This window comes from Ambystoma mexicanum, chromosome 6q, assembly GCF_040938575.1.
Source record: "Ambystoma mexicanum isolate Mex_15411 chromosome 6q, UKY_AmexF1_1, whole genome shotgun sequence".
NCBI classification, from domain to species: domain Eukaryota; kingdom Metazoa; phylum Chordata; class Amphibia; order Caudata; family Ambystomatidae; genus Ambystoma; species Ambystoma mexicanum.
The window spans coordinates 375688517-375700442 of record NC_090937.1 but is presented as its reverse complement, the minus strand read 5'-3'; positions in this window follow the sequence as shown (position 1 = coordinate 375700442).

Sequence of the window (11926 nt, the reverse complement as noted above, 5' to 3'; positions counted from 1 at the left end):
ATGTGCGTCTATTGAAAGGAGTAGGAGCAGTTACATCAAGCTTAAACCAGGAGCAATCTTGCCATGAGCAAAGCAATATTCTGTATCCAGAGAAGCAGATATTTGAGACTATTTCTGTTCATAATAAAGCAGGGAATATTGGTGTCATCTGAGTCCCCATGTAACAATGCAGTGTACACAGTAAAGAAATCAACTGGGGGGTCTTGGAGATGTATTCAGGATCTCTGTCCCCTAAACAATATTGTTGAATTTGAGTTTCCTTAAGGTCCAAATCCTGCTACATTATTATGCAACATCCCATCTAAGGCCAAATATTTTATTTATAGATTTAAAAAACATGTTATTCTCAATTCCCTTACATGAGGACTCACAAGATTTGACTTCATTTTCATATAGAAATACGTACCTGAACATACTTCTTTGCTTCAGGGGTACTGTGGACCCCCCTCCATCTTTAACAGGTTCCTCCAAATGGACCTATGTAATATACAGCTTGAGAGTGCAATAATTCATTATGTAGATGATATATTAGTGTGCAGTGAGACAGAGGAAAGATGCAAAGAAGACTCAGTATGACTCATGACCATACTAGCAGAGAAAGACTTCAGAACCTAAAACAGCGATGGAAATGCAACAATTTGTATGCCTATATAACTATTGCAGAGTCTAGGTTTTCAACTACAGCACATATATTTAAGAACTTTTAAAAGAACTTAAAGAAGGTAGAAGGACAAATACAATGACTGACAAATTTGAAGAATTAAAAAAGGAAGCCCCTGTGCTTGAAATTCCAGACTAACATGAAGAATTGTACCTATGTGCACATATTGTGTCATTTAAATTGAGAAGTTATGACAGAAGTTCTCACACAGAAAACAACATTGGGAAATGTGAACCTATTGTTACTCAATGAAGACAAGAGCCAAGATAAATCGTCATCACCCCTGTTTATTCATCCAATAATTTGTGCCCTTTGGATGACACGTGTTTTGGCTTTGTGCCTTTCTCAAATCAGGGCATGTTAGTTTTGCTATTAGTGTTAGACATAAACATTAGTTACATATAGTAACAGTGAATTAAAATATATAACCTTCACATTATTTATCCAAAAACATACATTAAATGCATTAACAATAGATATAAAATCATGACAGACAAATCTGGTTGGGGTCAAGGAGGGGTAAAGGAGGTTTCAGAGAGAGAAAAATGTAAAAGAAAATAGGTGAATCAAACAGAAATTCAAACTAGTCGTTAAGAAACCAAACAAATATCCATGTCCCTATATAGTACTGAATTCAATGTCATTGAAACATTTCTGTTGTACCATAATTACTGCCTAAAGGTGATTAAGTTCAATGGATTCTCTATAATTACTTCCAAAATACCAAAGTACATAGGCCCTCATTACAACTCAGGCGTTAAGGGTTAACGCCACCATTAACCCTTAACGCCTGATTCTGATTTTAACGCCTGCTTTTAGCAGGCGTTAAAATCCATGGCGCTAACCTGCCATGGTGCTAATTACGCCGCCGTAATTTACGGCAGCGTAATTAGCATCTTCCCCACTCCCATTATGCCCTATGGGGCAAAAATGGGAATGGGGAAGGGAAAATGGGAAATGGGGATTTACCGCCCCACTCACCTTGGAATGGGGCAGTAAATCCGCCATCCACCATGGTGTAAACAGAGTTTACACCATGGTGGTAAAGTTGGTGCACTTAGCACCAAGGTTGTAATGAGGCCCAACCTGTTTTAACATTGAAATGTCACATGCTGTTCATTTTAGCGTTAATGGTTACCATTAATCCTGGGTGGTCTCATGGACTCTCTCATGTTATTTGGTTAAATTCCTGTAGCCAAAAAGTAGTTTCACTTAGACGCTGCATGTATGTTTACTATAATCCGTTTATTTTCTATAATTTCCATTACTGATTCCTGTTTAAACTATTGTCATATTTATAATTCTATACAACTTTTTTTCCCACAATTGTGCTTGACAAATTATTTGAAATGTAACATGAGATCTGACCACTCAAAATATTTGATCTCAGTTTTCTTGAACATTTGATGTTTCTTCTGCCAGTGTTGGGCTATTAGAAATTTGGGTCTTGACTTGCTATTTTTGCTAGATGTTCCCTTATTCTTATTCTCATTTCTCTAATTGTGTTTCCGATGCATAACTTCCTTGCATTTGCAAATGATGCCATACATAACATACTTGGTCCGGCAATTAATTGCACCTTTAATTTTTTATTTCTTTACCATTCAAGTCCAGGAAGATGCTTGTTTTGTCATGCACATATTTGCACATGGTGCACGTTCCACACTTTCTAAAACCACTGTTGTCAGACTGCAGCCATGTTCTTCCTTAGTTAATAATGATGGGCTCAGTTTGTTATTGAGAGTGTTGCTCTTCTATATATAATCTGTGGCTTTTCTTCCACATATTCTCGTATATGTTCATCTAGTCTCAATAGATATGAATGCTTCTTCAAGATTCTGTTGATTACATAGTAGTCTCTGTTATAGCATGTTACAAACCTTACATTGGTGTATTCCATGTCGTGTTGTTTGTTTTATTTTGTAATGTTTGTTCCTGTGAAAGTTCACATGCTTTTTTATTTGCCTTATAAATGCATTTTTCCGTGTATCCTCTTTGTTGAAACCGCTCATGCAATAGCTTGCATTCCTGTTCAAATTTATGTTGGTTCTGACAATTGCGACAGGCTCTTATGAATTCACCTGTTGGTATATTTTGTGCCATTGGTTCATAATGGCATCTGGACGTGTGCAGCATTGAATTAACCTCTGTTTCTTTCCCATATGTCCACGTCTCTAGTTGACTGCCAACTGCATTTATCATCAGGTCTAAATATGGTGCACGTGAAGTCAATGGAAACAGAAGGCAAACACGGTAGTCTTACTTTGCCAAGGAACAACATCTTAAAACACTCAAGTAATGGCGCCGGCTCCCCGTAGACACTATGTGAGCTGACGCGGATGACTAAGAATGCTGATTAAGCTGGTAAGCACTTTAAAAATGTACACTTTAGCGAGAGATCTGGATATAGCTGTCAGTCCTGCGGTTTCCTCTAGGTTCAATTCACCTCTCTATACTCATGTAAAGCACAATATGTTACAGAACAAGCCAAAATGCATTTATTTAAACACTAGTAATGTTACTTTTCGTGCCACACATCGCAAAAACAGAACAGGCAGCCTGCACTACATTTCCCAGACACACCGGCGTCTCTTTCACAGTAGCAACTATGGTGCTGGTTGGCGGTTGCCGTGGAAACTAGGGTTGCGTGCGGAAGTCGCTAGTATCCAAAGCTCAATGCGATCACGTGACAAAGGCTACTGTATTTAGTTCACTTCTTCCATTACGGCGCTGCTTCTGCTGAAGTGTTGCGTTATTGTTTATTGTCCTGCTGAACCTTTGAACTTTTACCTGTTTTCCGGATTTCTTTTGCTCGACCCTAGCTTGCCTTGGCGTACTGTACATTTTTCTTGCTTGTTTCCTGCCTTGCCCTCGGACCGTCTGACCATCTCTCGGATTGCTAATTGTCCCGCACCTTGGAACTGTTATTGTATTTATCTGGCACTCGACCCGGACTGTTCAGGGAACTCCTCTACTCCCTGTGATCTTGGACACCTCGTTACCTCGACTCGGATTGTGTTTTGGGACTTCCACAGTGTTTCTTCCTCGGAGCCAGCCTTCCGTTTCCCTACCATCAACAGAGCCTGCTGTTTTCATCAGGACCCATCCTGTGACCAACCGGTACTCAGAAGTGGAGCACAACTCAACTGCCCAGCTGCCTTGCGCGGACTGTGATCCATACTGGCAGTACTCCTATAGGCGTACGCGTGCCGTCGGGATAGTCGGTGGGGCTAGAGACTTTCTTCCCGTTTCATGCATCCTCGTTTCATCCGGTTATTCCACTGAGAAGCTCCTCCTTCTGCAGTACCAACTACACAGAATGTACTTCCTTACTTGTGGTAAGTCTTGTCAGCTTCTACTTATTGCTCAGATACCCACTATCCATCTTTTAGCACACTACACTTAGTCTCCTTCTGTTCATGATTACAGATTTTGATAATACTGGGTAATACACTCCTCATCCATTGAACCATTGAACAGGACAGTTTCTCCTCTCTCCATACAAAGGTTAGTCCTTAACCATTAGGTTCTTGATTAGTGAATTGTTAGTACAGTTATTGATTGTCTCCTTTTGCGTCCTAGGTTAACGAGTGTTTGCTGGTTTCCATTCTTTCAAGGAATCCATCCTCCTGTTCTGTTTATTGGTATAGTCAGGGGTTTCTATTGCTAGAAGAATCCGTCGGCTACACTACGGTGTCAACAACCTGGCGGATTCTGACAATAGCACTACGGAATAGCAATTTTATTGATCTGTAAAACGGATCATGCAGGGATAACACTGGGAAACAGGCACATGCTAAAAGTGGATGTGCGCAGAACCCCGGGGACACAAAAATGTCATTACAATCTAGCGAGATTCCAATTTTAGATATACTAACCTATGATAGGAGTTATTTCAGTGGTCAGATCTCATGTTAATTTTCAGATAATTTGTCAAGCACAATTTCGGGAATTTTTTTTGTATAAAATTATAAATATGTCTAGAGTTTAAACAGGGATCAGTAATGTATATTATGGAAAATAAACCGATTATAGGAGACATACATGCGGTCTCTAAGTGAACTATTTTTGGTTACAGGGATTTAACCCAATAACACGAGAGAGTCTGTGAGATCACCCTGAACTAATGGTAAGAGGTTTTTCATACCATTAACACTAAATTGAACAGCATGTGACATTTTAATGTTAAAACAGGTGGTCTCACCGGGCCGTTACTATGTACTTTTGTATTTTGGAAGTAATTATAGAGCATGCATTGAACTTAATCACCTTTAGGCAGTAATTATGGAGTGAAGTGGTCCTTGGTGGTCTCCCTATGTGTGTGCAGCTGTTTTTGCAGTATTTATTCTATTGCCATTTCGAGCCAGGAGGCAGAGCTGGTGCAGTCGAACCTGTGCCTGTGGCTATAACTACCTCAAAATAGCACGGAGCATGTGCGGATGGAGTGGAGTGAAGTGGTCCTTGGTGGTCACTGGTGGGATAAGGTGGGTTGGGCACCCCACTGGCCTTTCCCCGGTCGACCAGGTTGCCTCCAACAATTTGCTACCCGATGGCAAAGCACCTGTAAGAGCGGGAAGAAAAAAACTTTAGAGCTATATTGCTCAACTTATTTATACACGCTGTTTATGTAAATGTGCAGACTTTGTGGCTGTTGTGAGTGGGGCGAGCGCCAAGCATAGGAAATACACCCAAAGGAAGACCCGATACTGTGAAACTACTGGGGGGGAAACAAAACAAAATAGACATTGTGCGAATTGTGTCCCCTGCTGTGAAAAATGAAAACAGGATCTTTGACAAAGACCGGTGCTCAAGTAAAGCGCGGCCTGGCTAAAACAGTGTCAGATGAACCACTACAGCTTTCAGGTGCAGTAACAGCAGTTGAGCAAATGAGTGTTTTGCAGGGGAGTGCATCCCAAATGGAACTAATCACACTCCCAATTACGAACGCTACCTCGACGATGCGGGTGCCAATAGTTTCCACCTTTACACTTCAGGCCAATAGGAACTCAAAATCTGGCACCGCCAGCGCTAGACAGCCTCATGTTGGGAGGACAAGCACGGCGTATAATGACGAAGTTTTTGACGAAGGAGAAACCGTGTCCTTGCCCGAGAGTGAAAAAGAAGTAGTGAACGAGATAGTTGGGGCGGAATCCAGCAAAAATCTCAACTTAACTGGTCCATTTAAAGGAAAGCTAAGAGTACTAGATCAATTTCGAGAAACTACAACTTCGGTGGAAGCTCCCGAAGAAGTGCCAGCTGCTCAGTGCAGCAATGAAGATGCAACCCAGGTGGACGAGCTCACGTGCTCCGCATTGATACACTGCCCTCAGACACATGGAAATCTCTTAGCATCTGTACCCTCGCCTCAACTCACAAACATGGTAGGTATTCCCACATCATCAAATAACAATACATTGGTTCAAATACTAGACCTCTGTAAAATCCATGCGCTCCCAGAAATTCAAATAACGCAATCGGAGAGCCTTGACCAACGAAACATGAAAGTGATGGATGTACAATCAGTGAAACCATCTGCCGGCGATAAGGTCACTACTAAATCTTCTAACGTGAAGATCAAAACCAAAGGTGTTGAGGAAATTATGCATCATGGAGAAATACAGACGGAAAAAAAAATGCCTGAAACAGCTGATGATATACTCCATTCACGAAACTATGTAAAACTCCCTCGACCAGGTTCTTCCCTAAAACTGTTGGCTTGGCTAAAAGTTGCAGAGATGCACAAACCGACTCTTGAAAATCAAAAAGAATTAAGGGCAAGAGATGATGATCAGCAACCAAAAGAAAGTGTAGCGTATGAGGCCATTATGGACCAAGCGCCCTCAAGAATTCAGAAAAGAACAAAGTCTAAGAATGAGGAATTAGAGGGAATCTGGGCTCACACAGAAGCGTGGAAAACACGAATTGAAATGCAACAGCAAACACAGCCCCCTAGCCGCAGAGACTCCCTCGGAATAGCTGACCAAGTGCTAAAAGATCTCACGGAGTTAAACTCCAATCTAACACATTCAAAGAAAGCCATGATTACAAGCGTTTGTGGAAGATCAACTCCGTTCTCGGAATGGCCACAACACAAGGATAAGAACTTAAGTGACATGTTGTCGCTAGAATTGAATACTCCATCTTTTGAGGCCCGAAATGACGAGATCATGGTCTCTCAAAAGAGATCAAGAGACACTGAAAGCATCGAGAGAAATGAGTGGGGAGCAAACAAACGTCTGAAAAGTGGGACAAAAATGAGTTTAATGGTGGCATGTTGGACGATGAGAATCATGCCCCAAAAAAAACACAAGACGAGACGGATAGTCCATCTTCATCTGAGTCTGACGATAGTCACAGCTTTCTAGAGAGAAGAAAAAGGCAAACTCATGATGCTGGTTGTTCGCGAGAAACAAATGCAACTCAAACTACCTCAGCTTTGGTAGAGAAAGTAATTGCAAAATTAAGTCCAATTTTGATGTCAGCAACCACAATAGCTGTTGCTCCTCTGCTAAAATTATATGAGAATATAAATGAGAATGTGCGAGACCAAACAACTCTGGTCGCACTTCTCAACTCTAAAATTCTAAAACTAGAGGCTGATCTGACGGAAATGACATCACAGATCGTCACGACGAGAAGAAGTAACAATATCTCGTTAATTACACTAAAAGAAGCTCTAAGAAACAATTCGGAAGATAAGAAACTGCTCGCAGAGGTGGCAAAACAAGCACTACTCCTGCTGCAAAAAGAACGAGATCCGGTTGCGATCTCGGTCCCAAAAGAAGGGCCACACACAAATTGTGCACCTAAAGAGATCGAGAGGAATCCAATAGGAACTGGTCAGTCTCACCGTCAAAAGAACAGCAATCCCCATCTCCCTGATTCGAGGCAAGTGGATACGAAAAATACAGCTCAGAATTGTCGTTACGACAAAGAGTTGACAATTAGTACAGAAGAGAAAATCAGTTCAGAAAAAGTGAGCGAGAAAACAGCAAGGCCTCCGATATTGAACTCAAATAAGAGCTGCCCAACGCCCCAATCAGCTGTAATTGAGGAGACTACAGAGGACTTTATGTTGATAGAAGAAAAGACAAGTATGTCGGATGAATCACCGACCGAGCAAAGTTTGAGAGAATCACAAGGTGGAAGAATAGAGATCCAGCAAACAGGCCATATACCGAAGAATAAAGACAGTGAGTGGTTTGATATATTTGAAAAGCCAAAAAAGCCTAACTGATCAATCCAAAGCAAATAAAGAGCTTGCCTTAGAAAGAAAACAAGGCAAATGTACTAAAAAGACGAAAAATATTCAGTCGCAAAAGAATAAAAACGCCAGAAATACTGCTAATTTCTTCAGAAACATCAAGGCCTTAAACATTACAGTACACAATACGGATCAAATGAAAAAGAAAAACAATGAAATAATAGAGGTGATTAATCTAACGGACCAAAATGATTCTGCATCAACTGAAAAAACGGTTCAGAGAAGAATAACGATCCAAGAGTGGTCGAAATGGAGGATGTTATCCCCAAGGACTTATTAAACTTATCAACCTACAGCAGTCCACCCAGTGATGAAGCTGAGGACGAAAATGTTCCTGAGGAAAAAAGTCAATGCAAAGCCAATTTGAGTGACTTAAAATGCTCTGAAGATGGGGAACATTCGCTTTGCACTTCCGAAAAAAAGGAGACCAGTGTCAGAAAAAGAGTTATCTTGTGGCCTTTTTCACCACAGAAAGTACAGCCCAAAAAGAATGTCAAAAGTCTAGTGGAGACGGAAGTGCCAAGATTTTTAACTCTTGAAGAGAAACGAGCGAAAAGCATACAACATACGGAACAGGAGAGGAGCTCTAGTAAAAGTACTTTCACAATTGCAGCCTCCAAAAGAACCGCACAAGAAGGAGATCAAAAAGCTTCAAAGGAATTACGAAATACAAACGAGACAAACCACGAAAAGCTAAAAAGGTCTGTCAATCAGGAGCAGCAAATTCCTTCCTCAGTCCAGAAAGATGCAAGACATCTACAGTTCTATAGAATTCTAGTTGAGAAAATAGAACACAGAAAAAAAGACGCTCCACTCAATAGATACTCTATATTGTAACTCTTCCAAACGATCCCGGCGCTGAGAAGGATCAAAAGCTCGCAGATTGAAAGAGTTGAAATCATTGCAGATAAGATTCAAATGTTTGTGCTGTTACACATCAAAGAAAAGAAAGATGTACAGACAATAATGACGTGTGAATGCCAGCTGCTTGAGTAGGGATTTCAAGTTTATGAAGTCGATAATGCGCTGACAAATATGGAACAGCCAATAAACAGTGAACAAAACTCTCCACTAAAAAAGAAAAGTATCAGCAAGCCAAATAATGCCACCTTGAAGGAAACAGGCCGAGACGAACAAGATAACACGAAATCACAGAAAGAGGAGATCGATTATATCACACTATTCTCAATGGAGGAAATAAAACAAAAAAAATTGAAAATAACAGTGGGGAATGTTACAATCAAAGACAAAAGTATAGATACAACTGATGAAATTGGAAATTAAAAAGAAGCGAGAAATGAGTGGTCTTGGATTGCAAAAGCTTTAAGTACACCGGGTAGAAGTTAATGTCAAAAACAAAAATCCAATATTAGGTTCGCCTCTTGGAACACGAGAACGAAAGTTCGATTCCAGAAGCTCTTGTAACAACGGATGTGATATGTTTACAAGAAACATGGTTAACTAAAATTCCATGTGTAGAAGGATATGATGTTCTAATAAATCCAGCAATTCAAGGCAAAAGAGGATGCCCAATGTCAGGGCAAATGATCCTAGTAAAAAGAAATAGTGGGCTAAGAATTAGATCAACTGAAATAATCTCGCCACATATACAAACAATCCGTCTGGAATCAACAGAAAAGCCTTCTCTATTTCCGAGCAACCTTTACTTAGTGAACGTATACTGGAATGCACCTACAGGACTACATATGGAATTTTCTGAAGAGATTCTGGAGACTATTGATAACATCTTAATATCCGATCAGAAGGCCCACGTTATAATGTGTGGAGACTTCAATATGAAGTTGATCGAATTGGAACAATCAAGAACTCCAGCAAGTGATAGTGAGAAGAGAAAAGGCGAAAGTTGGCTGGAGGAAATGGAATTCAGAAACTTTGCAATGTTTAATGGCACTATAATAGGAGATACGCCTCCGAATCCAACTTGGGAAAGGGGAGATCAAAAGTCAATATCGGACTATTTCTTCGTCTCAGAAAACATGCTGCAAGAAATAAGCTCTCTAAAAGTGGTAAAAACTACACAAAGTGACCATAACATGTTGCTAATGGAGTGGCGCGACCAACAACTAGCGCGGTGCCAACAGTGGAACCAAAAAATAGCGCTAGAACCTGGCCAGAACAGACTGCGGCTGAGAAATGATGACATCGTGTCAATAACAGATACCTTATGGTGGAATCTCAATGAATCTCAAAAAGACCCAATTGAATATCACCATTTGTTCGAAATGTATAAAACCAAAAAGAAGAACACTGAAATTAAAAATAGCTATCATAAACATCAATATGATCTTGAGGTGGTCCAAAAAAAAGGGAACTAAGAAAAATCTTAAGAGACACCTGCACCTCTAAAGGGCCTGGTGATAAGATTCTGAGAAAGAAAGTGAAGAACAACTACAGAAATTGGGTCAAAGCGCGTGGAGCTTTGATGGAACAAAGAGATGAAGAGATGATGCTGTCAGTGCTAAACTTGAAAAATTCGAGAAGTTTCTGGACAGTCATTAACGAGTCGACACATCCGGAAAAAGCAACTCTCACGAATGTGGTCACTGAAAGAGAGTGGGAACGCCACTTTACAGGGCTATTTAAAAAGGTGAAAAACTCACGCTATGATAATCCTCAATTAGATCAAACATGGGACCTTAAGATCATCAAAGAAGATATTCGAGCATGTATCATGAAAAGCAGTGCCTCACGAGCAGCCGGACCAGATGGTCTTTCCAACGCAGATCTTAAAGAAAATATAGAGGAGTGGACTGATTTCTGTGATACCATCTTTCGGCAAATAATCAAAGAAGGAAGGATTCCATCAACCTGGAAAACAGGAATCATAGTGCCCATCTATAAGAAGGGCATCCATACGTCTCAATTCGAATTATCGGCCAATAGCCCTGCTCGATGTGGTAGGAAAGATCTTCGCTAGCTTACTACTAGCCCAACTAACGGCATGGTTGCAGAAATCACATATCTTTGACACCCGTCAAACCGGTTTCGTGAAAGGAGTCGGATGCAGCCTCAATCTACTTATTTTGAATCTATTGAAAATAGATGCAATAAGATCTAGTCAAAAGGTGTATCTTGCTTTCATAGATATGGGGAATGCTTTTGATGGGGTAGATCACGATTTGTTATGGATCAAACTAAAAGAACGTGGGTGTAACAGCAGCTTAATCGCAGCCATCAGAGAACTATATTACTACATTAAAGTTCGGCTGGACAACCATGAAAACCTAACAAACGCGATCCCCACAGAGAGAGGTGTGAAGCAAGGCTGTCCACTTGGTGCCACATTGTTTAACTTCTTTATATCAGAAGATGGAGACGCATTAAAAAATGTGAAGTCATTTCCACCAAAAGTAAATGGACAGCAACTTAACCGCATTCTATATGAAGACGATATGGTCATCTTGGATCAAACACCCATAGGACTTCAACAAAAATTATCAGCGTTAAAAATCTTTACAGAGGAACTAGGTCTCGAAATTAACGTAACAAAATCAGAAATCCTAGTTCTGGAAAACAAAAAAGGAAGGAAATCCAACAAGACTAAATCGAGCTGGGAACTTGGGCTGCAGAAATTAAATAAAGTTCCTCAAACAAGATACTTAGGAACCATCGTCAACTCAAGTATAAACGATGAACCCATGAAGAGGAACTGATAAGTACCTGTAACCAATAGACATCACAGGGGATCATCATACATAAAAAATACAGAACATTTTCTCTGGTTCCTGTTAGGAAATTCTATCGAAGTAAAGTAATTCCAACACTAATTTACGGAGCTGAAAATATGTTTGGGTGCGATTTCAAGATATGGACAAGATGTGAAGGACACTTATGGAAAAAAGTTCTGCAGATCCCACAAAGCACGCCAACAGCATGTGTTCTATATGAAATTGGTTTATCTACACTAAACGCCAGAATAGTTTGGAATAGACTAGCTCTATTACGTAAGACCAACGAAGAAGCCAAGCTAGCGCCCATTG